This window comes from Mirounga angustirostris, unplaced genomic scaffold, assembly GCF_029215605.1.
Source record: "Mirounga angustirostris isolate CCGP_5_RB_7025 unplaced genomic scaffold, mMirAng1.0.hap1 SCAF_9, whole genome shotgun sequence".
NCBI classification, from domain to species: Eukaryota; Metazoa; Chordata; class Mammalia; order Carnivora; family Phocidae; genus Mirounga; species Mirounga angustirostris.
In genome coordinates, this window is record NW_026991717.1 from 135,247,182 (window position 1) to 135,274,970 (window position 27,789).

The 27,789-nt window shown below is 53.8% G+C and overlaps 1 protein-coding gene and 1 long non-coding RNA gene across 3 annotated transcripts in view; one reads left to right on the plus strand and one right to left on the minus strand.

Moving 5' to 3' along the window:
- The window catches only part of SYNE3 (spectrin repeat containing nuclear envelope family member 3), an 89,843-nt gene extending 62,606 nt beyond the window's left edge, over positions 1-27,237 (minus strand). For both annotated transcript variants that reach the window (XR_010405306.1, XM_045901473.2), the window contains exon 1: positions 27,106-27,237. The gene's annotated coding sequence lies outside the window, so the exon portion shown is untranslated. The remainder of the gene's footprint in view (positions 1-27,105) is intronic.
- Positions 637-2,877, plus strand: LOC135361642 (uncharacterized). The gene is made up of 3 exons (XR_010405307.1): positions 637-912; positions 1,706-2,366; positions 2,553-2,877. It is a non-coding gene; the product is annotated as an uncharacterized LOC135361642 (long non-coding RNA).
- Positions 27,238-27,789: the final 552 nt, after the last annotated feature.

The following is a 27,789-nucleotide window of genomic DNA, read 5'->3' on the forward strand; positions in this document are numbered from 1 at the left end:
CCCTGTGGCAGGCCCTGCAGGCAGGGACAGCCCACGCCTGCTCCACGGGCCTGGCCAGGGGCCCCCGCCGCACGCTGACCCAGAGCCCGGGGAACGGGGTGCGCGCCCCTTCTGTGACTCGCCTGGCTTCCCCGTGACTCATTCCTGCCCTGCCACAGTTTCCATCCTTACTCATTCCCCGCTGCTCTGTGGACGCAGATGGAATTTCAGGAACGGAGCAGGCAGCTGGTTTTAATCCCAAAGCTTATTTCAAGTGGATTCTGGGAACACACTCTTTTGTTTACGTCCAGCCGACAATGATGTGGCCCGGCCACCGTTCAGGGCGTCGTTCAGAGCCCCGGGATGTCCCTGGGGGGTTCTCTCCTGCCTGGCGTGCGCAGAAGGTGATTCTGAGAGCAAAGCGTGAAGAGCGGGGACAGAAGTGTTACACCGTCTTATTTCATCTTTCAACAGCCTCCAAGGGGGCTGAATCCAGAGCTGGGAACCTATGCTGGGCTTTATCCCGTCTCAGAGGGAAGCACAGGCTCAGAGAGGCGAAGGGACGGCCCCAAAGCCACACAGACGACAGGCCGCCGCAACCCACCCTCTGCCCGCCGCCTCGAAAATGCTGACACCGGAAACCCCGGATCGTGCCAGGGTCGTGGGGTCCACTTTACAATTCCAGCCACAAAGGGGACGGGCCAGCGACGGCCTTCACAGCAAGGACTCTGAGAGCGATTCTCAAACGGCCGCCCATCACGGATCAATGGTAGCTGGCGGTGAACACCGTTCTCTGGCCCAGCTCCCGCCCCAGACACTGACTCTAAAACAGCATTTCCGAGTCCTCTCAACGGACTAAAGCCAAGCTCTCCATCAGATGGCACGGCCCGGAGGACGTCAAGATTTCTGCCCACGGTCTAAGCATGGTCAAAGGTCAAATGCAAATATCTGGGAGGGGAGAGAATGCACGGGGCAACTCAGAACTGGGGGGGGGGGGGGGGGAAGGGGGTGTGGGCAGAATGCATCCCTGGGGCAGGGCAGGTGGCTCAGGGTGTGGGGCCACAGCTCCTGGGCACAGGTGTGCTTGGCTCCGGCTGCCGGGGGAGGGGGGGGTACCAATCAGAGGCCTCGAAGGGGAGGGCTCCTTGTAGGGATCTTGAGGGTGGGCGGTCCTGACAGGCACCCTGTCCCCAGCGTCATGGTCAGCTGCTGGCGGTGTGGGCAGGGCGGTCAGAAGACAAGCAGGCAGGGACTGGCCATCAGATGCAGGTCAGAGAGCGCTGGGCAGTGCGTCCAAGTACCAGTCCGACCTGGCTGGGACACAGAGCCTCAGACCACAGGCACGAGGTCGCTCGGGCCAGTCAACGTGGTCCTCGTGGCTTCTGATTCAGAAGAGAGCGTTAGGTGGGAGTTGGCTTTTCACACCGCAGGCCGTGACTCAATCCCATGCTCCGGCGGTAAAAACACCACTCACGCTCCCAAGAACCCCATGGATGACATCTCCCAAGGCTCTGACCCAGGAGGACAGTGCTCCTTCTGGCCTGCAGCAAGGCCAGCCCCAGGTGCTGCCCCAGCCTCCAAGGCCCCTGCCTGAGAAGAGCTGGCCCAACGGGATGGAAGCCAGGATAGGATGTCAGCCCTTTGTCCCTGCACCTGCCCTGACTTCCCTTCCCAAGGGATCTGTGACAGCCTTGCCGTGACAGATGTCCCCATGCTCCTCCTCCAGGCCTCTTACTGGCCCTGCAAAGCCGAGGCGCAAGTCAGGTCCCCAGGGCCTCACGCCTTCTCTCAGGAAGGAATCTTCCCCGGAGAGGGGCAATTCCCACAGTCATCCCCGAACCCACCAGACCTGCCTGACCTTCTGCAGCACCTCCCCCAGAACTGGCACCCCCTCCCTGCACTGTCTGGACTGATAACACCGTACGTAGCCCATGGGAGGAAGTCTGGCCACAGCGACGACGCATGCCTTGCCCCCCACTTCTGGCAGCTCCCTGATGGAATAAGGTGATGGCAAACCTCTAAAGGAAAAATCATAGCTGCATATAACACAGTCTCAGAACCCACTCTTAGCAACATGGACTTTAGAAATGAGAGCTTTCTGCTAGGTGAAAATTTCGTCTCTCAATTTGAAAGCATGGCCCCACATGTACAGTTTTAACTTTTAATTTGTTTTTATTAGACAAAAATTATAAAACTTCTCATACAACTTGTGGCCCCCAGAAAAATCTTCCTCAGGTCCCAATTTGAGAAACCCTGGACTGGCGGATGAAGCCAGTGCTCCTCGCGACCCTCAAGGATGGAGCTCCCACCTTGTTGCACCACACTGTCGGGGTTTCCAGGAGCTTCGAGTCTGGGTGCTGCCCCCTCCTCCAGCTTAGTTCTGGCTGGTAAGTCCCTTCCTACTACACCCCTCCACACCTCCTTCCCACAGACTCTCCCCTGTTCTCCTTTCCAATATCCACTTATAGCCACTGAGAGGTGGGGACCTTCCCAGCTTCCTCCTTCCCTGCACAATGACCCCCTCCCTTCCTTGGGTGCCTGTGGACCCTGTGCATGCTTTGCTTTTATTACAGGTTTACTAAGCACTTTCTGTGGATTTCCCCATGTTCTCCTCCCGACCTAGGAGGGAGTTAGGATCACTGGTTCCACCTCACGGAAAGAAAATTGGGGGCTTGGGGGGCACGGCATGGTTAGTAAGCCATGGACCCAGTATGGGACTCCGCAGCTGGACCACGCTGTTCCTGTTTTACTGCTCATATGTGTTGAGGAGTTTGCCGAAGGAGGGCAGGGTCAGACTCATCTTATTGATTAACTGACTGGAGATGGGGTTGCCTTCATTTTTAACAGCTTTCCTGGGAGTCTAATCGATGAATAAACGCATCGTTAAACGGTACAATTTGTAGGTTTTGATATGCACACCCATAAAACCATCACCCCACTCAAGACAAAGACACATCCATCACCCCCCAGGTTCCTGATCCCATTTCTGATCCCTCCCTTCTGCCCACACGCTGTCCCAGGCAACCGCTGATGGGCGCACTGTCGCTGGAGATGACCTGGTATTTTTCTGGAGGATTTCACATAAATCGAATGATGCCCTATGTATGTATTTATTTCTTTTTGGCCTGGCTTCTTTCACGGGGCACAACTACTTTGAGATACCTCCATGCTGATGCCCATATTGACGGCTCATTCCTTTCTGCCTTGAGTAATAGCCCCCAGTCTGCGCAGACCCCACGGGTGGACAGTTTTCAGCTTTTATGAATAAAGCGGCTCTGAACACTTGTGTGCAGATATTTGCTTTCATTTCTCCTGCAGAAATACCTAGGAGTGGAGAGCCCAGCTCATATGGTAGGTGTGATGTTTACATTTTTTCGAAACTGCCAGGCTGTTTTCCAAAGCGGCCTCACCCCAGTCCATTCCCACCAGCGCCGTGTGAGCGTTCTGGTTCCCGTGCATCCTTCCACGGCCAGCTTCTCAATCTTAGCCTCTTCTAATTGGTGGGCAGGGATAGTTTATTATGGTTTTAATCTGCAGTCCCCAAAGGCCAACCACCTGATGGACTTGCATCTGTACTTGGGGTGCCCTTACTAAGCTCTCCGGCTCTGAAGAGCGCTTCCCAGGCCCCTCCTCCTTTAAGGCTCTCGATGGCTCAGCTCCCAGCCTGGCCCGCGGGCTGAAGGCCAGAGGAGTAAGGAGCTGAGTGACAGGGGGACACGCAGCCAACAGGAATCCGCTCCAATTCCAAGGGCTGTGCCAGCCGACTCCTTGAACCGGTGGTTCTGAGGCCCAAACCCTGAACCAACAGCCAAAAGCATGTAATGTGCGACGGTCTCTCTGAGCTCTGAAACAGGGGTTCTGGGGGGGGCCCTATTCTGTGCTCCTGGAGCTCCCAGACGGGCTGGGCTCCAAAGGGACCTGGATGCCTGCACACAACTCAGCTCACTCAGTGGCTGCCACAGGATGAAAATCAACAACTTCCCCAACAGCACTGAGCTCTCCGCCCATTCTCCTTTGAACGTGAACTTGCATATCTGAGCCTGGCCCTTGCCTGTCTTGATCACTGCTCTCTTGATCAAGGTACCTGGGATAGACATCGACACACAGCAGGTGCTACGAATATTTGTGAACAGATAGGTAAATCTGGAAATTATAAAGAATAATATTTACTCCCACTGGCACTTAGCAGGTACTTGATAATTATTAGCTCAGTTCTTTTTTCGCTAAAAGGAAGAAGTATGGAACCAGAAGGAGCATCTCTCTGGCTGTACTGGTCCTTGATGGACACATGCTGCAGGTTCAGGGAAAATTGGAGAAAGGCAGGGATGTGGGAGGCGGGACATCAGCGACTCTGCTAACCCAGTATCAGAGCCTTCTCTTGGGCCACGTGGGCCCCAGAATGGGATTAGGAGACCCAGGTTCCTGTGCAGACTGCCACCAACCAGCTCCCAAACTCAGTCTCCTTGTTGGTAAAGTGGAAGCAATAGTCGCCACCTGACTTCCATCCTCTCTGGGCTTTAAACTAGAAGGTTGTCACGAAGGGAAAGGGCACATCCGATTCACCTTGGGACTTTTTCCAACAGAATCACTCTTAGTAAGGGAATTATCTGTGGCCAAGAAGCCCCGCTCTATCCAAATGCACAGGACTATAATGATCATCTTCTGTGCTGGAGACGGAAAGGCTAATTTTACTTTGTTGCCAGGTCACAACATGCAAGAGCCGTGGGTTATAACAAGCCATTGTGAGGCCCGCCTAGCTTGCGGGAGCAAATGCTACATTGTTCCAACCCACAACTCCAACCTGTCAGAGCTGGAGACCTTCCTCAGAGCTAGCTCTCTGCACTGTACCCTACAAAGGAGATGCTATTATCAGCCCCCTGTTATAGATAAGGAAACAAAGCACAGAGATCTTAAATAACTTTTCCCAAAGCATGCAAAGCTGGAAATGGAACTTTGACAGTTTGGCTGACTGGCTCCAGAGGCTTCTTCCCCTTAACCAGAGCACTTTACCTGTGGACAAGTGGTCCGTACTACCTGGCTGGCGTGTTAGGGAAGGTTGGAAAGCCAAAGGTGTCAGTAAAGTAACAGCCGCAGCTAGGTGGTGGATGAAAGACCGTGAATGTCCTGTACAGCTCAACCTAACATTCTCCAGATACTTCTTAGCGCGAGTATTGGCATTTGGGCCAGGCCCACGGCCTTACCAGCTGCCCCTCGCACCTGCAGCCCCCGGTACACAGCACCCACCAGCTCGCCCCACTGGCTCCATGATTGTTGTTGATGCGCCTACCTTCCCATTACCCTGTCGCCCTCGAGGGTGGAGGCCATGTCTCATCTGCTCAGTACACACAGGCCTGGAGCATCGCTGGCACGGAGGATGGCAGTGCTGCTTACTAACTGAGCAGAACATCGATGTTCTCAGGAAGGCAGGCTGGCTTTCATGGGGCCAACCTGGGCCAGGGAGTCACTGAAACTGCCCTCAGATTTGAGACTGGCTCCAGATCTCAGGCTGCAGGGCCGAGCTCACAGGATGATGGGTTACCCCAAGGAGCCAATGAAAGATTCTGCAGAGACCTCCCTGAGTCTCAGTATGTAACAACTGGACCACTTTTTAGGAATCCTCTTAGCTAGCTGGGCCATTCTATAGATGAGGAGACTGAGGCTTATAGCTAGAAAGAGACCCACCCAAGATCCCGCTCAATGGCAGAGCTATGGCCAGGATTTATCTTGGTATAAACACCTTCTATGTAATGCACATTTCTTCAAATTGACCCACTGATAAAGAAACAATTAGCTATCATAGTTACAGTTAATTTTCAACAGGGGTGTCAAGACAATTCAATGAGAAGAGAAGAGTCTTTTCAACAAATGGTGTTGGGACAACTTGATATCTACATGCAAAAGATAGAACTTGGATCCCTACCTCACACCACAGACAAAAAGTAACTCAAAATAGATCAAAGGTCAAATTGCAAAAAGCCAGATTATAAAACTCTTAGAAGGAAACATAAGCATAAATCTTCCTGGCCTAGGACTAGGCATGTTATCTTAGATGTGACACCAAAAGCACAAGCAACAAAAGAAAATTAGATAAATTGGACTTTATCAAAATTATAAACTTTTGTGCCTCAAAGGACACCATCAAGAAAGCGAAGAGAAAACCCCACAGAATGAAAGAAATTTTGCAAATTATTTATCCGATTAAGGGACTTATATCTAGAAAGACAAAAACCCAATTATAAAATGGGCAACAGATCTGAATGACATTTCTTCAAAGAAGATGTATATACAAATAGCCAATAAGCACACTGAAAGATGTTCAACATCATTAGCGATCAGGGAAATGCAAATTAAAACCAAAATGAGAAACCACTTCCCACTCATTAGGATGCTTAGAATCAAAAAGATAAATAATAACAAAGTATGGGGCGCCTGGGTGGCTCAGATGGTTAAGCATCTGCCTTCGGCTCAGGTCATGATCCCAGGGTCCTGGGATCGAGTCCCGCATCGGGCTCCCTGCTAGGCGGGGAGCCTACTTCTCCCTCTGCCTCTGCCTCTCTCTCTCTCTCTGACTTTCATGAATAAATAAATAAATTAATTAATTAAAAAAAAATAATAACAAAGTATGTTCGAAGATGTGGAAAAAGTGGAACCCTCATACATTGCTGGTGAGGATATACAATGGTGCAACCACTTTGAAAAACAACGTGGCGGTTCCTTAAATGATTGAACACATAGTTACCAGAGGACCCAGCAATCCCTAGATATCTACCCAAGAGAAATTACAACATGTCCCCACATGAAAACGTGCACACAAAAGTTGGGAGATAAGGAGTCAAATCCAAGATCATCTGACTTCCAAAAAAGCAGAAACAACCAATACGCCCATCAACTTATGAATGGGTAAATAAAATGTGTTATATCCATACCATGGAATATTATTCAGCAAGAAAAAGGAACGAAGCAATCATGAAGCCGTAATATAAATGCCCCTTGAAAACATGATGCTATGAAAGAAACCAATCACAAAGGACCACATACCACATGATTCCACTTATATGAAATGTTTAGAACAGGCAAATCTATAGACATGGAGGAGGATGCGGGTGGTGCAGGTTTCCTCTTAGGGTAATAAAAATGTTCTAAAAATGATCGCAGTAATGTTTGTACAGCTCTGTGAATGTACTAAAAGTCATCAAATCGTATACTTTAAGTGGGTGAGCTGTATATTGTGAATTTTATCTCAATAAAGCTGTTTTGTTAAGAAACAGCATCCAAAAACTAAGAGGGCCAATCAAAAAGACCTTGATTATGCACCCATTTTTGCTTGAATTTTCTTAAAAATATGCCCATCAAAAGGCCTCCAAGACCCTTGCACACCTCCAGTGATGGGTGGCTCACTACCTATTCCAGGCAGCCCATCCTCTTTTTACATAGCTCAGGGGAGAAGAAAGTTCTTCCCTCCAGGGATCCAAACCCTGCACCTTACCAGTGGTATGCCCATATGGGAGGAGCTAAGGGGCTGCTGGAGATCTTTTTCAAAATGGTGAACCTGTACCTTCCATCCACTGAGCCCACATTAGGTGCCAGTCAACATGCCCCTCCCTCTCCGGGCATGCATGACCTCACCTGATCCTTAAGATAACTTTGAAGGTTGTTATGATAGTCCCTACTGCAAAGATAAGGAAACTGAGTCTCAGAGAGGTGAAATAACTTGACTTTAAACTCTCAGGGGCACCTGGATAGCTCAGTTGGTGAAGTGACCGACTTGATTTTGGCTCAGGTCATGATCTCAGGGTTGTGGGGTCGAGCCCCATGTTGGGCTTCACAGTAAGCGTGGAGCCTGCTTAAGATTCTCTCTCTCCCTCTGTCCCTCTCCCCACTCACTCTCTTGCACATGCTCGCTCTCTCTCAAAATTAAAATAAGGGGGCACCTGGGTGGCTCAGTTGGTTAAGCGACTGCCTTCGGCTCAGGTCATGATCCCGGAGTCCCAGGATCGAGTCCCGCATCGGGCTCCCTGCTCGGCAGAGAGTCTGCTTCTCCCTCTGCCCCTCTCCCCGCTCATGTGCTCTCTCTCATTCTCTCTCTCTGAAATAAATAAATAAAATCTTTAAAAAAAAAAATAAATAAATAAAATAAAATAAAATAAAATCTCCGAACTGGTCACTACTGTTGCCCAAGAAGCACAGCTGGGATTTGAACCTGGGTCTGTTGGACTCCAGAGCTGCAGCCTAGCCAGCCCCTTGGGCCAGACTGCTTCTGAGAACCTGACACCAAGCCAGCATGCAAAACGGGCTTACGGACATTATATGAGTGGCATGAAACTTTCACATCCCACAATGGAACAAACAGAAAGCAAACTCTGCCACCCCAAACAGGGGCTGAAGGCAGCCCAATGGGCTGAGCAAACTCAGAGGAGCAGAGTGAGGCCCTGGGAAGCATTCCAATGGGCTTGCCAGGGTTTGCAACTCAAGGACACATCCCTCGGTACTGGGAATTCCTGGGAGGAACAAACCCTCCCTGTGAGAAGTTACTCGATGCGACAGGTTTTGCTGAGTTAATCATAAAAATATTTTGTTATACTTGACAGTTGGGTCTCAGGAGCCAGTTCCAGTTTATAGATGAAGACACTGAGATGGAGAAGTCGCACGGCCTGCCCAGAGATAGTAGTTGGGAGATAGTTGGCCCTCAGCCGCCAAAGCACCCGGCCACGCACTGTGGCCAACGCTGTTTGGTGGGTAACAGGTGTCCGGCCTGCTCTACTGTCCCCACCTCAGGCTCATCTGTGGCCTACAATTGCCCTGGGTGGGTGTCAAGTTTACCATGGAGCTTGACCTTTGGATGCCAAAGGAAGCTCCTGTGGGTTGGGGGAAATGTGAGCAAAAGTTCCTACATGGGAGGCCCCCTGCTGTGTGCCAGGCATGGGGCAGATGCTGTGCATCCCTTATCCACCGACACCAAGGCAGGAGTGACTGCGCCCCTTTACAGATGGGGAAACTGAGGCTCAGAGGGACCAACTGTCCTGCCCAGGTCAGACGGCTGCCGAGGCACAGAGTTGGGAGCAAGCTCAGGCCTGTCGGCCCCAGCATCCATGCCACGCTGCAGAATGGTCAGCAAAATGAGGAAGTGAGTCAGGAAGGCAAGAGAAGGGGGGTTCCTTTTTGAGTCAGAACAGGATTTCCCATCACACACCCGACTGACTGCAGAGGCACACACAAGCTCGGGGGTGAACCCCAGCAGCTCAGACTGACAAGGCGCCCGGCCGAGGCCAGCCCCACACGGTGAGCGCGGCTGAGATGGAGACGAGCCCGAGAGGCCTGCATAGCTTGAGGTTACCGCTGATGGGCCTGGTGATGCCTCCCCAGTGGGTCTCCTGGGTGTACGGCTCAAAATCAAGCAGGCCAGACAGGACACCGGTCGCAGCTCTGGGGGGCCTTGGGCCGGGGGTTCCAGAAACTGAAGGCTGAGAAAAACCAGCTCTTAACTTCCCCCGCCTTGTGCCTTCTCATTCCACCCAGACAGGCCAGGGAAAGAAGCAGGGCAGGCTCTCAAAGGACCCCGAGTGAGCAGGCAGAGGTTTGGGTTGGGCTCATTTCATCTTCTAAGTGAGAACCACACCGGGCCTGCCTTCCTTCCGTTCCAAAGCCTGGGAGAGGCTCGGCGCCTTTAATGGCAAATCTTGTTTCAACGCCTCTACTCTGCACCAGACGCTGTGGTTGTCGGTTGGCGTGAAGATCAGAGAGGAAGTGAACCGACCAGGTCCTGCACCCTTGGATGGCCTGCCAACTCAGTCTCCCTTCTCGCTTCTGGAAGACGGGCATGGCATCCAGCGTTCTCCCATGGTCTCCCTCCCACCCCCGATCTCTATAACACGGCGTTTCTCAGCCTGAGACCTTTTGCAATTCACCAGTTCACACGTCCTGTGGGAAGCCCTCACTGAATTCACCTTTCAGAATGTCTCTGTGAACCAGGGATTTTAATCAGTCCCCCGAGACCCTCAAGGGTGGGCCACGAGGGCTCTGTGAGCCTGGAAATGTCATGTCGCCTTTTGGGCCTGCCTATCCTCCTGGTGAGGTCTGCAGGTCTCATAAGCCCCCTGACTCAGGGAAGACTAACACCAAGCCTGCCACACACCACCCATGGTGTTAACCATTAACAGTTCTCATTGTAAGTGACCCAGAACATTCCACGGGTGGATGTCACAAACCATCCTTAGCCGTTTCTGTTTTGCTGGACAGTTACATTGCATTTTTGGTGGTAGTGTTCTCAGTTTGACTAGAGAATTTGCAAATTTATCGCTTACTTAACAACTGAGCAAGCCCGGGACCCCTCTGGCCACAAAGCAGAGTCCCTGATCTACTCTTGCTGTTATCACCCACGTGGTATTTTCCTGACCGCGACACATCCTTTTCTTGGCCCTGCCTTTTCTTACTCTTCAGCATTGGCGGCGAACCCCCCTTTCCACAGAGAAACAAAGCGTGTGGTCACAGGGCCCTAGCTGCCTGGCTTGTGACAAGGAAGACCAGAGAATAGCCACACCTGGGTGATGTGGGGCAGCTGGGCTGGGCAAGGAGTGCAGGACAGGGCTCATCTTGATGAGTCACTGCCCTAGACCCCCACTCACACCCAGTCACAAAGGCCTGCCTCTTCTGGATACTTCCTAAAAGATGCTAAGCTTCCGGAGCTAGCCTGCTAAGCAGATTCAGACCTAAGCCAAGTGGATTTAACTTCTCTGACTTCACTTTCTCGTCTATAAATGGGAGTAAGGGGGCGCTGGGGTGGTGCAGTTGGTTAAGCCGCCGACTCTTGATTTCAGCTTAGGTCGTGATCTCAGGGTCATGAGATCAAGCCCGGCATCGGGCTCCGCACTCAGCTTGGAGTCTGCTTGAGATTCTCCTTCTCCCTCTACCCCTCTCCGCTCTCCCTGCTTGCTCTCTCTCTCTAAAATAAATAAATTTTTAAAAATCTTTAAAAAGGGGGTAATAATAATATGAACCTCCTATTGCTGATCTGAGAATAAAGTGAGTTCTATCGGTAAAATGCTTAGAACAGCGCAGGTAAACAGCAGGTGTTATGTAAGTGTTTTAAATACATGATAAATTGACAGATGAGGAAAGGAGGAAAAACAAAACAAAACGAAAGCAAAGATGCGATATAACAGTCCAGCAAAGAGGAAATGATGGAGAAAAGTGTGTGATATCATTTCGTGGAATATTCTGGTTCGTTCACAATGAAACAGTGCGAGGGTTCACACCGTGGCATAATGCTGTAGCTAACAGGAGGAAGGGCATGCTGAAAGACTCCGTGCATTCTGGAAGAGGGGTTGGCAAACTTTTTCTGGAAAGGATCGGGGAGTGTTCCAGCCATATGGTGTCTGTCACAACTACTCAGATCTGCAGTTGTGGTGTGAACAGTCAAGGGCAATGTGTAAACCACCGGCATGGCTGTGATCCAGCAGCTTTGTTTATAAAAACAAGTGGCATTTGGCCAGGGGGCTGTAGTTTGCCGACTCCTGCTGGTAAATTATGCAAAAGCTGTGTCGAAAAAAAAAAAAAAGATAAAGATCGAAAGGAATATGGAAAAAGACAAGGGGTTCTCTTACAGCAGTGGAATCACAGGTACATTGTTAAAATTCGATTCCCTTAAGGTGGTAGTCACAGTTTAAAAAAAAAATTAAAGGGCTTTAATGTAACACACTCTAATAACACATTAAGAGATTTCGCGGTTCTGCTAGACTTTCAAAACAAGTTCAAATGAGTATTAAGCCCAGCAATCACATTATGCTGCACAGAAAAGGTAGAGACTTTGAAGTATGGCCACTCTGGGACTGAACCTGGCTGCTCCATCTGTTTGCTGTGTGACCTTGGGCAAGTTTATTAACCTCTCTGTTCCTCAGTGTTCCTCAGTTACAAAGTGAGGATAACAACAGCATCAACAAGCACACAAAAGCCCGGCACTGAGCCTGGGGCACAGTAGGGCTTGCCTCTCAGACCCACCAGGACCCACAGGGACCCACGTGGGCCAGATCCCACTGACCCTGGGCCTGTGTCATCACCAAGAACAAGGCAGGTTAGAAAGCCTGGCATTCTTTCCAGGTAAGAAAAATGCCCTCCCGTGGTTTTCAGGTTTGGTTTAGAAAACAGAACAACCTGAACATCACTTTTCAATTAAGAAAAGGCACCTCCCAGCTGTGGGATGAACAGCCCAAGGAAGGCAGTGTTCATTCCAGATGGGAGTTCTTGGAGGGAGGCAGCGCTGGGGGCTGTGCTCACTGAACCCTGGGGAGACCCTTGGCCCTGCAGAGCCAAAGCCGTGCCTGGTTCCCAAGCCTTAGGCACCGGAATGCTTCAACTCCTCCCCCAGAAGCCTGCTAGTCTTTTTTTTCTTTTTTCTTTTTCTTTTTTTTTTTTGAGAGAAAGTGAGAGAGAGCACAAGCAAGGGGGAAGGGCAGAGGGAGAGGGAGAAGCAGGCTAGCAGGCCCTCCAATGAGCGGGGAGCCCGATGGACTCGGGACTCGATCCCAGGACCCTGGGATCATGACGTGAGCCGAAGGCAGACGCTTAACCGACTGAGCCACCCAGGTGCCCCAGAAGCCTGCCTGTCTTGCAGGAGGCAGAGGGACCTGAGTCCTCTCTTCTCCGCAGAAGAGGGCATGCAATGGCTCAGGGTCAGGGCCTTCCTGACTTTAACCCTTCAGTGCTCCGTATCCCCTGAGAAAATCCTCAATCTTAACAGGACAGCTAAAGTCCTTCTCCATTTATCTCGGCAGCCTTACCTTCCACCACTTCCCACTTCCTTCCCAGCAACAGGAGCTCCCTGGGGCTTCTCCCCTCTATGCTCTTCTTTCCCTGGCTCCATTTACCCATCACTGCCTCCAGGAAGCCCTCCGGGATTTTTCAATGGGTAGAGGGCTGGGAACTAACATTGCTAAATACCTACTAGGTGTCAGGCACTGCGTTGGGTGTTTATACACATTCAGCTCTTTGAGGTCTCTCACCTACTCTCAGACCCACAGCAGGAATGATTGGCTTTTTTTTATAAGGAAGTCAAGATTCAGAGGGGTTACCTAACCTGCCCAGGGTCACACAGCAAGTAATCTTGCTGGCTTCTTCTCTCCTCTTAGCAGAGCCCAAGAGGTTTAAAATCGTCCCCGTTCTGCTGAAGCTGCAAGGAGATATCCACTGGACTATACAGAAGAGTCCACACCCTGTATTGTTAACACCTGCCTTGTATTTGCAAGCCTCAGAGCACTCTGGAGACATTCCCTCCAGGGAACCCTCACCTCTCTGGAGTCCAAGGTCAACTGTTCACAGGCTGTGCTGATTATAATTAGCTCATGCCTGTTCCTGCCAGGGCTTCAAGATGCCAGGTTTAGGATGTGTCTGTGGGAAGCCAAGGGCACCTGGCTTGTGGACTGACTTCTTTCTGTTCCTCGGTGCTCTGGCGTCTCAGCGTGAGGGTGTTACCCCCAGAGTGACATCCTCATAGACTAAGAAGTGCCACCCGAATTGCCCGGACCACAGCACCGGGTCGAAGCCATCCTCTGGGGCCCAGGGGAGCGGCGTGTTTCCCAGTCTCAGGGCGCTGTGGCCCTGCACCCCTCCTGGAGGGCCCTGTGTCTGGGCTTGAGCACCCCGTCAGCCCCAGGGGATAGCACTCCACTGTCAGGGGCAACCCATGGCAGCTGATGACGCTGTCACCCTCCGTATCCCCCTTGGCCCTCTCCCTGGCAGTCCCCTGCCTGGGGCTGGAGCAAGACTGATCCCTTTCCTCCTGGAAAAGCCTGGGCACCTGGGTTCTTGCCACCAGTCCCTTTGGGAGCCCATGTCCCTTCTTGCTGTTGCCCTGGCAAGGTCACCCACCCAGCGGGGGGTGGGGTGGGGAAGGGGGGAGAAGTGTGGCCAGCATGTGAGCCTGGTACTTGGTACTCCCACGCTGAGGAGAGGAGCAGACACACACTCAGCTCCCGCACGAGGCACAGGACACCATCTGACTTTCCCAAATATGTTTTCTCCCCTGCCTCACACAATGCTGGCTTTTACAGATTTCCTTGAAGGGACTGAGGGTCCACATGCCACCAACCCTGAGTTGACAGCACTGCACAGGAGGGCTGCCACCACCCAGGGGAAGGTACCTTCTTTCTGCCTCCATGGGAAGGCACCGCATGTGCTAGGCCTGAACCATCAGCCGCCCCCTCCATTCCCAGCCTGTTGGCAATTGGCAGGGGCTCAGTGACTTCCCTTCTTCTTTGCATTTCCTTCAGAGCATATGTGATCTTCTGATATGGTCTGTGCAGTTATTGCCTGCTTGTTGAATCTAGAGGATTCTAGATCTTTCTAGAATGCACGTTCCATCAGCGCAGAGACTCCGCTAGTCATGCCCACCGCTCCCAGCCCACTTCCTGGGACAGCGTCTGGCACACAGGAGGTCCTCAGCAAGGAATGCATGATTCTCTGCTCTACGTGTTCAGTGTCATTCATTCCTTCAAGAAACCTTTACAGGGCCTCCAGGTGTCAAGTGCAGCAGAGGAAACACTACTGTGGGGACCTTCCCTTGAGGAGCTCACAGTGTATGGGGAGAAAGATGCAGAAACATAGAAGGCCAGTTAGGGAGCTGAGTGAGATTCAGCTCAGAGGGACACAGTGGGGGTGGGAGACACTGCTTGTGAGGGGCCAAGGGATGGATGAGTCACAGAGGTGGCACCCAAGGGACGGGAAACAGCATATGCAAGGTGGCAGAGCATGAACGAGCATCTGAGTCATTTGCCCCAGCGTGGTGGAGACCCTCAACCCCCAGCCATTCACCCCATGGCATTTCTGAAATGCTCTGTGCTCTGGGACCCGGACCTGCAGGGGTGGCGGGTGGGGGTGGGGCTGGTTTCTCCCGTCATGCACCCACAGACCCAGGGGACAGCAGAGTTGGTGATTCCTCATGCACAGGGGCTCTGAGCAGACCCTGATGCTCAGGGGAGAGCTGACTCCTCCCACACCGCCCAGCCATGACCCAGACTGCCCAATGCCGCAGTCAGGGTGGCGTGACCGACTGACCAAGGGGGACCGATTGCTCCAGTTTGCTCCAGACTTTCCCTGTTTCTGCCCTGCAAGTCCTGTATCCCAAGAAACCCCTCCATCTAGGACACACTGGGGACAGTTGGTCACACCTGTGTCCATCTTTCTTTCTCTCCCAAGACCCCTTCCCCCCACTCCTGACACCCCTGTCCCCACCCCAACCTCTCGGCCACTCACAGGTGGGGGCTGGGTTTCCAACAGCCTGGGTCCAGGCCGCTTGTCCTCAGGTAACCAAGCAGGAGATGCTCCAGGTTACGGACGGGGCAGCTGACCGGCGAGTCCAATGTCCGGGTGTCCCGGCTTCTCTGATGAAGCCTTCAGACAAGAGCAAGGGGTGCAGGAAACCCAGCCCGGAGCCTAACCGCGGCTGGCCCAGATGCACCGATCCTGCCACAGTCTCCCTTGCCTGGGCTTTATCTCCAGAGGCCTCCATAATCCAAGGCCAGGCTTCCTCCCCAGCCTTCTTTTGTGCATTCAGAGCAAGGCCCACTGCAGGCTCAGGCAACAGGCCACTAATGACATTTCCGTCCCCATTTTACAGAAGGGAAAACCGAGGCCTAACACCGGTTAGGAATTCACCGCCAGTATGTTTCCTAAGACCCCGATGATTCCATTCTTCAAATGCAGCTACCCCGAATCCAGTCTTCTAGAACCTTCTAGAGCCTTCCCCACTAACCCCACAGAGACTCAGACATCACAGATGTTCTTGCCCAAGAGGGTCTGATAAACTTAAAGACTTCCCCAGATGCCTGTTTCCAGGCTGGGACTTCTAAACTAGAGCTCTCTGCAGAATGGCAAAGTTGCCCCCCTAAGATATTTACAGAAAACCCTCAGCCTGGAGCCCCCTACAAGCTGCTAGAAGTCCGTGAGGTCCCCCCAAATGATGCTCGTCCCCCCAAGAACTTGAGGCACAGCACAGAGGAGTTACAAGAGCCTGACTGTAAAAGGAAAGATGCTGATTACATTAACAGCTCAGCAAGTACATAGCTGAATTAGATTTAACCCCCCTCTGGTCCCCTGCAAGGACATTGCATGGAAAGAGCTAGGTCCTTCGAGTTACACAGTCTTCTAGATCTACTATATATATATATATATATATATATATATATATATATAGATCTAGATCTATTTATTATCAGCTGTGACCTTGGACAAGCTCTGTAACTTCTCTGGGCCTCCTTCTCCATAAAGTGCCAAGATCTACTGTGCAGGGCTGCTGGCTGAAGGAAAAAAGTACTCCCATCCACCTGTGCTCCTGAACTCATTGCAGAGGGGAGAGGACATAGCTGACCTTCCTGCAGAGTTGTGCCATGTGCCCGGTATGTGTTAAGCCTTGCATTGATCATTCCATTGACGTGGTAGGTCCCACTATTCTTGCCTCTCCAGATGGAAGAAGTGAGGCTCAGAGAAGCTGAGCCACCTGCCCAAGGTTGCACAGCCAGCACAGGACAAGTTTTCTCCCTCCAGGTTCCTCTCCTCCTCGCCACTAGACTTAAGGTTTAGCTGAATGCGGGAACTAAGTCACAGACCCACGGTTCTATTTTAAGCATCAGGCTTAAAAGATCGGGACCTATTTCAGAACTAGTTTTCAGAACTGAAATGATTAGAACAACTTGCTCCAATCTGCAAGACCCACCCTCCCCTGCAGCGGGGGCTTCTAGAACAGGGGCCTGCAAACCATGACCCATTGAGCGTTCCAGTACACAGAATGATGATTCTGTTTTTAAATGGTTGGGAAGGGGTGCCTCAGTGGCTCAGTCAGTTAAGCATCTGCCTTCGGCTCAGGTCATGATCCTGGGGTCCTGGGATCGAGCCCCGCATGGGGCTCCTTGCTCAACAGGGTGTCTGCTTCTCCCTCTGCCTGCCCCTCCCCGCTGCTCATGCTCTCTCTCTCTCTAAGTAAATAAAATCTTTAAAAATAAAAAAACAAATGGTTGGGGGGAAAACTGAAAGAGTAATACTTTACGATAGGTACAAATGACAGGAAACTCTTAATTCCAGCATCCGTAAGCCAAGCTGTACTGGCCTGCAGCCACAGCAGGGTTACATACAACAGAAGAACTGAATAAATCACAACAGAGTCTGTGCGGCCCATAAGGCAAAGATAGTTACTATCTGTCCCGTCACAGAAAAGGTTTGCTGATGCTATTTATCAGCTCAAGAGAAATACCTCACCCCACCCCCACAGATCAGCACAGCATTCCTGAGAGGTCTGGAAATGAGAAGACTCCATACTATTCCTTTCGGCAAGAAGTCTGCAGTCCCTGATACCCAGAGTGGGCTGACCAGTTAAAAGACAACAGGAACCTCACACAATCAGGAAAGGAAGGCACAGGGGCCAGCTCGCCGGTGGCAACAGGTGGCTCCCCCCAGACACAGGCAGGAAAAGCAGGCTGGGGCCAGGCGGGGTCTGTTCACCTGAAGTTCCATTTCTATGTCCCTTCCGGATAGTCTAAGCACTGGGGGCGAGGGTGAGGGCCCTCCTCCATCTGAGAAGTCAAGGCCTGGGGCCGGCACTGCTAGTCCCTCATGACCTGATTCGACCATGTGCCAGGGCGGGTGCCTGAGTCCTATGGAGTCAGATCCTGGTAACTTTGCATTCACTGGGTTTATGCAGCAATGTCTCCGGTGGGAGGGGGGGGCGGGGTGTTTTGGGGGGGAAGCCCCGAGTGCTGCCCAGGGGGCTTCCCAGCTGCCACTATGATCCAGGAGAGGTGGAGACCCACTGCAACAGAGAGAACCAGCTGGCCTGTTTGGGGGGGTGGGTCACTGAGTAAAGCAAGAGGGGGACACCTCATGTACCATCGCCCCCGAATCTGCTAACCCTGTTTCCTCTGGGTCCAGGCAGCTGGTGTGAACAGTCTGGTCTATCTGTCCGTTTTATTAGGCCATCCATGGTGAGCACCTCCCGGGTCCATCAGGACGTGGGGCCTGAGGGTGCCCTTTGAGGTCACCCAGTTACAGTTTTTACACACTTTGGACATCTGGGCATCACATCTGTGATTTTGGCCACATCTAGGGATGCCTGGTTTTATTATTTTTTCTCATTAGTGTTTTTTTTTAATTCTCCCCATTTACACTTAAATTTCTTTTAAAAGGAGAATTTTTATCTTTACCTCAAATAGAAAACCAGAGTGAGGATCGATTACCGTGTGCAGAACATCATAAGGGATAAACACTGTGCGTATAAACCATTTACTTAACTCCATCTGAAGCTCTTGCTAGCTTGTGCCCGAGGCCTGCTCCTAGTTCAGAATGGGTCAGCATCAGAGGCAGACAGGTGCCCCCGGAGACAGAACCCAGGGGTTCTCAACCAGCCCTGTGCAGCAGGACCACCCAGGGAGCTTTTAAAAAACACAGACAAGCAGCCTGAGGTCCAGAGATTCCTACATTGGCCTAAAGTGAAGCCCAGGTGATTAGGAAAACATTGCATAACCAGAAGGATAAAGGGGAAAAGTCAAAGGGAAGATAGAGAGGAAGATGGAGAAAGGAACGACTGTCACCCCCTGCTCTGAGCACATGCCACCACACTCATCCTGTCTGTGACCAGTAGCCCCCAGTCCAAACTCAGACCTCAGACCTCGTTTACACCCTCACACTGTACTGAGGATCCCGGACTGGGATAAGACCCGAGGGCCCAGTGGGGTGACACTGACTTTTTCCCATAGGCCATTCTCTAAAAGAAAAAAAGTCACTCTGGCCATTAGGGATGGCCAGGAGCCTGGGAGGGAAATGAGTGATCAAGATACACAGTCTGCACCCTATACCCCAATAAGAGTCTTCCCAAGGAGGGGCAGGCTCTGCCCATTGCGCCCTTGGGACCGGCCGGAGCATGGGCCCCAGCCAAGAGCACCTGAGCCGAGGGCTAGCTCCCCAGCAGCCGTGTGGATCCAACCACTGGGAGTGCCGGGGAGGAGGCAGGCGGAAGTGGCCAGCTCCGTTGCACATGAGCCATGCTGCCACCGGACTCACCTCCCCAGCTAGGGAGCACCCCGGGAAAAGAGGGAGTGCTCAGAGCAGCTGAGACCAAGCGCTCACCTGCAGCTGGGACTCCCTCATCCACCTGTGACCCTATGGCAGGGAAGGTGTGACCAGGTGAGCTGGTGAACTGGCCTGGCCCATGCAGGTGATGTGACTTGCCAAGATTGCACTCACCCACCAGGCTCGTTCGAACCACGGGGCACAGACGTGCTTCTGGAGCCTTCCTCCCCTGTCCAGCTCAGCTGACGTCAGCATGCTGAAGGAAGGCGGTTGCCCAAGGCACAGGGCTTCCAGAGCCTAAGGGCTACATCCCAGCCACAAACACGTGCCTCTCTGGCTCCCCCAGCAAAGTGGCTCCAGCAAGGGGCCTGCATGACAAACCCCGCTGCTACCTAGAGGGGACAAGTGTAGGGACTTGCGGGGCCACCCCTTCGCCTCGCCAAAGGAGCACACGAACAAGCAAAGACTGCTGGGAGCATCTACCCCCCCCACCCACTCAGCCATTCAGGTGGTTTTACCTAGAAGCAAATGGGGACAAGAGATACCACAGATGGAATTTTTTACAAATCCATTTTCTTTTTTTTAGATTATTTATTTGAGAGAGTGAGAATGAGAGAGAGAGCACATGAGAGGGGGGAGGGTCAGAGGGAGAAGCAGACTCCCTGCCGAGCAGGGAGCCCGATGCGGGACTCGATCCCGGGACTCCAGGATCATGACCTGAGCCGAAGGCAGTCGCTTAACCAACTGAGCCACCCAGGCGCCCCTACAAATCCATTTTCTGCAAGTATTTCTGAGCCGAGCTGAATGTGAAATCAGCAAACAGATAAACATGCAAATTACATAAGCCAGGCTCCAAACTGCTGCCCAGTCCCGAATAAAGGAATTGAACCTGACAGCCCCAACTGGCTCACATCCAGCCTACAACAGGCGGCTTATGGCCACCCACTTCTCAACAGCGAGTGAGCAAGCCGCAGGCGGAGCTCCGGGACCCGCGGGAGGGAAGGGTGTGGGCGGGGTGGTCAGGGTGGGGCACCCCAGGGTGGGCCCCGGCTCTGCCAAACCTGTGGCATTCCTGGACCCATGTGACACTGGCCCCACAGAAAGGATTTCCTCTGAGGAACGGCCTGTCAGTGTGACAGACACTGGGGGTTGCGGGGAAAGAACTCGATGCTTGGGGAGGAGGCCTGAGTTCTGGGTGTGACTCACCGAGTCCTGCCCAGCGCGCTCCCAGCATGGAACCGTGAAAAGGCCAGTGAAGGCGGGCGGTTCCCTGCATGAGCTGTGGGGTCAGAGAGTTGGAGCTAAATTCTAACTCTGCTGCCAAGTGGCCGAGGGCAGGTTGCTGAACGTCTCCGTAAAGTGGGGACCCTCAGAGCCTGCCTCCGGAGCTGTTGGGAGGATAGAGAGGGGAAAAACCCAGGGAGGCATTCAGAGTAGCATGGCCACTCCTAAGTGCTGAGCAGACGCTAGCCATCACGATCAAGTGTGCCAGACCCCTGGGGGGGGGTGGGGCGGGGAGCAGGCGTCAGCGCTCCTTGTTAGTTTCTACTTCCATTCATCCCATAAATAGGGACTGAGCACCTACCACCATGGCGAGGCTCTGGGGACAGAAAAAAAAGTCTTTGCCCTCATGGAGTTGACGTGCTAGCAGGGGAGATGGATGATAAGCTCAAGAGCAAATACGTACGTAGGGTGATTTCAGGTAGTGATAAGTGCAAGAGAGACTCAGAGAGGGAATGAGTGTCAAACGTGAGCTCCAGGGGGGCCAAGAGATGTCCGATTTCAGACAGGCTCCAGGTCCAGCGCCGGCCCCAGAGAGCCCAGGAAAATGGACAGCTCTCCAAGAGGACAGTCTCCAAAGAAGGCCACAGAGGGAGGTGACCAGCATCCCTTCTCTCCCCAGCCTTGGGTCATGACTCTGGAGCCCATCTTTCTCCTCGGTGTCCTGGGAATCACTAGGATCTGCCCTGTCCACTCCAGTTGGGGGTGCTCATTAGGGTTGCATCAACACCCCTATATTTGTAAGATCTGATTTTAAAGTTAGAGTCTTTTAATTAAATAACAACAACGAGGGAATGAAAACCCCTGTATCTCTGCCCTCAGGGAGGTCCCAATCCTCGGGGACTCAAACACAAAACCTGAAGTTTAAACACCAAAAGGAAAGTACACTGGGAAAGGAAAACAAACCCCCAACCCTGCATGGTGGCCTGAGGAAGCCTTCCAGGAGGAAGAGCTATCTAGCAGGTGTTGGTGGGGAGGATCTGGGGGAGGGGGACAGTGAGGCAGACGTCACAATGGGAGGGCAGGTCTGGAGGTGGGGAAGTCCAGGATGGGTTTGTAGCCTCATGGGACCAGGAGGTAGCCCAGGTGGTAGAAAGCACAAAAGGCCAGACGGGTAGCCTGGGGGCCTGGGACTTAGTCCTCAGAGCAAGGGGGAGCCTTGGAGGGGATAGGCAGGGACTCACCTGCTTACGTGAGCTGGCCTCTCCTAGGGTGGGCAGATTGCAACGGGAGACTTAGAGTCTCCAGACATCTCCTCCGAGGCCCCTTCGAGCTCTCCTAATTTCAGACTCCCATTCTGAAGGGCAGGAAGCTGAGACTGGCCCAGGTGAAGGTCAGCGTGCCTGGTGATCCGCCAGTGCCTCCCATCATCACAGAAGGGCCAGCTCTTTGAAACAACAAGGAAAGAGGCTACCCCCAGTGAGTCAGCCTGCTGTATTATTTCAGCAAATGTCACTTGGGAGGGGCTCAGCCCTTTCCAGGCCTCAAATAAAAGTCTTGGCTTAATGAGAGTTCAACAAGTGACTCCAGGGGCCCACCTCTTCTATGCAGGCCTTGGTGATGAGGCCCGAAGACAAGTCTCTCTACACTGCACGCCCAGCCCGCCTGGTGCCACAGCATGAATGTAGATGAAACAGACTTTTAGGGAAGGTGGCTTCGAGGGAAGAGGACTGGCCAGGGACCAGAAGACACCATCTCAGATCCCAGATTGGCCTCGAGGCACAGGAGAGACCTGGGCCAGGCACTTGCGCTAGCCGAGACTAGGTTTCCCCATGGGTCAAATTAGAGGCTCAGAGGAGATGAAGTCAAGGCTGGCTCTTACTCTCCTGCAGCTGTCACTTCCAAACCCTTCGCGAACACTGCACACACAGTCTCCGCGGGCACATACAGGGAGGGCTTGTTTCCCAGTCTCTGAAAGCTGCCTGGCTTGTGCATTAGCCCTGCTCCGGGGGGAGGCACCACCAGCCCCATCAGGCACATGACAAATGGGGTCACGGTGTCGCAACTGGCCCCAGGACCCAGGGCAGGGGGACCGGGCCCCGGGCTCCACTGCGCAGGTGAGCTCATGGGCTGGGCACAACAGGAGAACGACCACTGAACACATCCCCTGGCACCTCGAGCCCCATTGGCCTCTGCAGAGGGAAGGCCCAAAGAACACCTGTGATTTGGGCAGAAGGAAGGTGGCCCGGAATTGAAGTGAGCGTTCAGAGCACCAGGGCCAAAAATGCGATGGATTCCCCAAATCTCAGCACCCCGCTGCCCTGCTCGGTCATAAGGAGGAAGACATGGCAGTGAGAGCCGTCAGCTTCCAGAACCTTCTGCGATCTGACAGGTGGACAGACACCACCCAACTACGCTTGATCAGGGCATGTCCCCATGACCCACCAGCTGGGCTGGGCCACTGGGGATTGCAGCTTCTGGGGAGGGAAGGGTGCGTTCACAACACAGCGCTCGCAAAAAAGTTTCCTGTCTTTTCAGTTCTTCCTCGGGGTGGGACTCCTGCTCTAGCACTTACCTGCCCTGGGATTTGGGGCAAGGCATTCAACCTCTCTGAACCTGTTTCCCCAACTGAAAAATGGAGGTAACCATACCCAGAGCAGTAAGTTGTTTTGATAACTTATAAGTAGATCAAGTGTGCCCCATGAAGACTGGGGGGAATATGAGGGGCTGTCCCAGGAGGGTTCTGTAGCAAAGGGGAGTGCGGAAACAGCTTATGTATGGCGTTTGATGATGTTTGTGTTCATGTAAGTTCTGGAAGTGTGTGCTCATGGCACATTGTAGTTTTTTTCTGACTTTTTAAAATTAAAATGATCGCGTTAGTTTAGCCTCGAATATGGAGGTGTGGCAGGTGGTGTCCCAATGAGAGTCACACAGGTGTGGCAGCCCAGAGTGAGCTGTCTTCCCTGCCCATGTGCCTAATGCTGACCTTGGCTGAGGCACTTCTATTAGCCATAAAACCAGCAGGTTGGTCCAGGTGACCCGAGGTTCCTCCCAGCTCAAACATTTCAGGATTTTCTGATTTCTGAGCATAAATCATAAAGCATAAAGCATAAAGCATTACAGCGAGACCTTAAAAACTCCTGTTGATAACCTGAGATTGCCGTGTTCACACCATCTTCCGGCTGTTATGACTTCAGAAGAGGGAGATGATTTCTCCAGAAGAAGAAGCCATGTGTCTGTCTCACACTAGGATTTGTGTTTGTTTTATTTCTTAAATCCAGCCAGATTAACATCTGAATCCATGGCAAGAGTGTGATTTCCTAAGAGGGCTTTGTGAAATGTTTCATATTTCATATTACCTTTTAATTTTATTTGCATGTAAGATTTGATATGTAAAATGGAATATATGCATGTGTGTGTGTATGGAAACAGAGATTTGTAAATGATGAAACATAAAAATATTTTAAAATAGCACCCATGAGCTAGAAGAAACAGAACATAATGGGTGCCACCGGGGGTGGAGGTGGCTCCTCCCTGACCCTGTGCCCTCTTCCCCACCGAAGATAACCACCCCGATTTGGGGTTACCATTCCCTTGCCTTTTATAAAACCTGCTTAAATCTGTGGAACAGGATCTAAGTAGAGAGGCGCACAGGAAACATACATATCCTTACAGATACTTACAGGGTGAATTCCTTTGTCGCAGACCCCATGACCCTCCCAATCCCCTCTTACCCCCCATACACCCCCACAATGGTCATCTCTGACTCATTAAAGGTGCTCACTTCCCCCATTTTGCCATTGCTTTTTACTTCCCATGTATGCAACGCTTAACAACGCCTGGTTAGTGTTTGCGTTTTGAGCTTCATAATTAGCAGCTCTCTGCCCAGCCTTTCAAAGCCATTTCGGAGATGCTAGGATTCCCTGCCCAGAGTCTGCAGCCTAGAAATCCAGGCAAGAGGAGCACCCCGCAGCACATTGTTACAGTTACATTAGGAGGATTAGTAATAATAAAACCACCGTAACTCCTCCTATGATGTGTCCCCAGCCTGCAGGGCATTCTGCTGAGCCTTGTCCCCCATTGTCTCATTTATCCCCCACAGCAACCCCAGAGGGAGGTGTGGGGGCCTCTTATCTCTATTTTAGAGATGACCAAACTGAGGCTTTGGCTGCTGGGACGGTCCCCCAGCTGCTTCCTAGCTGCTCAGCCCCGTCCCCAAATCCTGAGGCAAATCTCCATCCCCTGGCGGGGTGGAGAGGGTCAGCAGACAATTCCAGAACTTCCATCTCCTTCTCCCAGGTTTCTCTCTCGGCCCTGTTGAGCTACGTTTCGATGTTACAGGGAGAAAAAGTCCAGAATCCATTCTTTTCCAGGAAATACCAATGTCTTAGATAACCAGGATCCTGCCTCGTCAATACTGTTCTCCTGAAGATCAGCGGATAACATGGTGCTTCTATCCTCTGAGACAGACACGCAGCCGGGTGTAACGAAGAGCAGCAAGTCAAAAGCCCGGAGGTCAAATCCTGACTCTGCGGCTCCTGGCCTCTGCATCCGTCTCCTCATCTGTAAATGGGCCAACAGCGGCAGCATTGGCTGCCGTCAGGGCCGTAGGAGAGACAGGAAATGCTTCCTAAGAGCCCACAAACACATGGGGTCCCCTGGCAGGCCCCTCTCAAATCTCTCTGCCTGGGTCGAAGACCATCTTTCAGGGGTGCAAAGGCTCCAGGGCCACCTGCCACTGGACAGACACGGGGATTCAAGGCAGAGAGGAAAGGGCAGAGCTGCGCTGGGCAGGGGGGACTCAGGTGTCCCCCACCTACCGCCCCTGGCCCCATCACCATAAACTATGATAGCTGCTTGCATGTGCTGTGTCTGGCCCCGTATAAAACGCTCTTCATGGAGCGTCTCATTTAATGCTCACAGCACCCAAGATGGGGGCACTACGGTTACCCCCCCTCTCGTGTGGAAGAGGATCCAAGCTCTGAAAGCTGAAGTGACTTTTTCACAGCCAAGGCTGGCCTGGACCCAGGTGGTCGAACGTGGCCACCCCCATTCTTAACAGCTGGGCAACACGGGAGGCCCCACCGCCCTCTTGGCTCTCAGGGGCTCCAGGGTGTTTAGGGGGGTTGTGCTGGACCTGTCCAGTCTTACCTCCCCAGAGCGGAGGTCACCCTGCAGCTAAGCCAGGGTCCCCCAACTGTCCCGGCCCCAGGTTTTGGCATCACGAGGCCCAGCGGCCACCCAGGCAAGGACAGGTCTGCAGTGGTTACAGATCATGCAAAGCAGCTGGGAGAGAGGGTTGGTTGTTCCCACGGAGACTGAAGGAGTTCAAACTCACCCCGAAGCGGGGTGCCTGCAGGGGGCCAGCCTGCACCCTGAGGCAGAAACCAGAGCCTAGATTCTCAATCCTCCCCGCAGGGCCACCAGCAAATCCTCAGGCCTCCTCAGGACCCCCAGCAAGACAGGAGTTCCAGAAATAAAGCCTTCCCAGCCCACTCCCCCACTCCAGCTGCCCTCAGAGGGGCCTCCCTAGCTGAAAACGGCGCCCCGGGGCCAGCAGGCTTGGCACAGCTGTGACTGTCGGCAGCCCAGTGCGGTCCTGCTTGAGGAATGTGCAGACCCACACGTGTCAGAGAGCCTCGCTGGGGCACGGTTACAGGAAACAGAGTAAAACAACCCATTGGCACCAGCCGGTCCCTCCCGCCTCCCAGCTCCTGACCCCTGGGGGCAGTTGGCTGTGCAGGAGGCAGGGCCTGACCCTTTGAGAGAGCCAGCTTCTGTTCTTGGTTGTGCCGCTCTGGGCAAATCACTCCCCGTCTCGGGGCCTGCTTTCTCTCTTCTTGGTGGATGAAGGAGGCTGTCCCACCAAGCTCAGAAGGGCAGTGATTTTGTGACATGCTCCCTTTTCTGGGAGGACCGTCTCTTTTCCCCACTGTCTCCTCCTGCCCTCTCTCACCTGGGATGGGGCATGCTTCCTGGGCATGTCAGGCTCCTCCACTGGAGCCAGGAGGAAGTCCCAGGGCAGCCCTGGGCCAGAGCTTTTGGGCCCAAGTGAAGAAATAACATTGATTATCACCCCACTGCAGCCCTATAGTTTTGAAGCAGAGGTCGGCTGCGCAGGGTGCGGCACTCACGGGCTCCTAGGTTGACCATTGGGTTACCTCCACCAGGTCCCCTGTCTAGAGTCAAGATCTCAAGACCCTAAGGGGAGTCAGCATCCATCTGGGGCTGGCTCAGGTCCTGCAAGAGATCTTCGGCCTCGCTACGCCCTCCTTGAGAGTTGCGGAATGAGGCTCAGAGAGGCCGAGGGACTTGCCCAGGGCTGCACAGCCAGGAGGCGTCTGAACGAAACCGAAGCTGCCTGGGGCGACCTCCCCCGCCCAGCGCGCGGGCTCTGGGCTGTCGCGGGCGCTCCGAGGCGAGCGCGTGGTCGCCAGGACGGGGTATTCCCGCCCGCGTTTACTGCCCAGGCCCGGGACACGCGGCGGCGCGGGCCCGCGGTGACAGGTCCTCTGGCCCCAAGCAGAGGCTGAGCGAAGATTGGAGGCGGCGCCCGCCCAGCCGGGGACGCGCTGCCCAGGGCTTAGGGGCTTTTTCTGGGGGGCGCGCCTCCAGGCTTGGGGAGCAGAAAGGCTCCGGGACTTCGCAGGCGGCAGGGAACGGTTGGGTTTAAACTAAAAATACCCGCCGGCCCGCAGCTGTCATGCCAGGGCCCCCGCCCCCGCGCCGGGCGCGCCTCCCCGGGGCCCCTCGACTTTCGGCGACCCACACCCCTGGGGGACGCGTCGGGGCTGGGCTGGGGGCTGCGGCCCCGACCCTCACGGCCCCAGCTCGGCCTCCCGGTCCCGCGCCACTTACCCGGTCCCGAGCTTGCAGGAGCACGGCGCCGCGGGCTGCTCCGGCCCAGCCGCCCTCCTCCCTGCGTCCCCGGCGGCTCCCGAGCGGGGCGGGGCCGGGGCGGGGCCGGACACTCGCCCCCCCAGCCCCGCCCAGTCCCCTCGGGGACCGGCCGCGGGAGCCGCCCCCGGGCCCTGCCACCCGGCAGGGTTGGACAAGGACGCGCCCGGCTCCGCGCGCTCGGCCGAGGCCCCCGGTGCACTGCCCCAGCCCCCCGGCGCCCAATCGCAGACCCCTCCGAGGGAGGGAGCGCTGCCGTGGGGTCTCCCCATCCTCACCCCCGGCCCCGCGCCCAGGGCTGCACACTCCGGCCCGGGAGCCGCCCGGATCCCCGCACCCCTGCCTGCCTCGGCCGGGGTCTCATCCTTGGGGATGACACGGAGCTGCCTCTCCCCCGGGGAAAGTTGGATCGGGGAGGGAGTTCCTCGGGCGTCCAGATTTGGGGAGAAGGCTAGGGGGTTAGCAGGTCTTGCCCCCCGCGAGAGCCGAGGCGGGGCCCAAAGCCAGGGCACTCCCCTGAGGCGCGAAATCCAAGAAGGAAGTGACACCTATCAGCTGGCCTGACAGTGGGGGCACCCCATCCGGTCCCTCCCACCCCAGAGTGCCTGGAGCCACGGCGCGCGGGATCTCTGGGCCCCAGGCTCA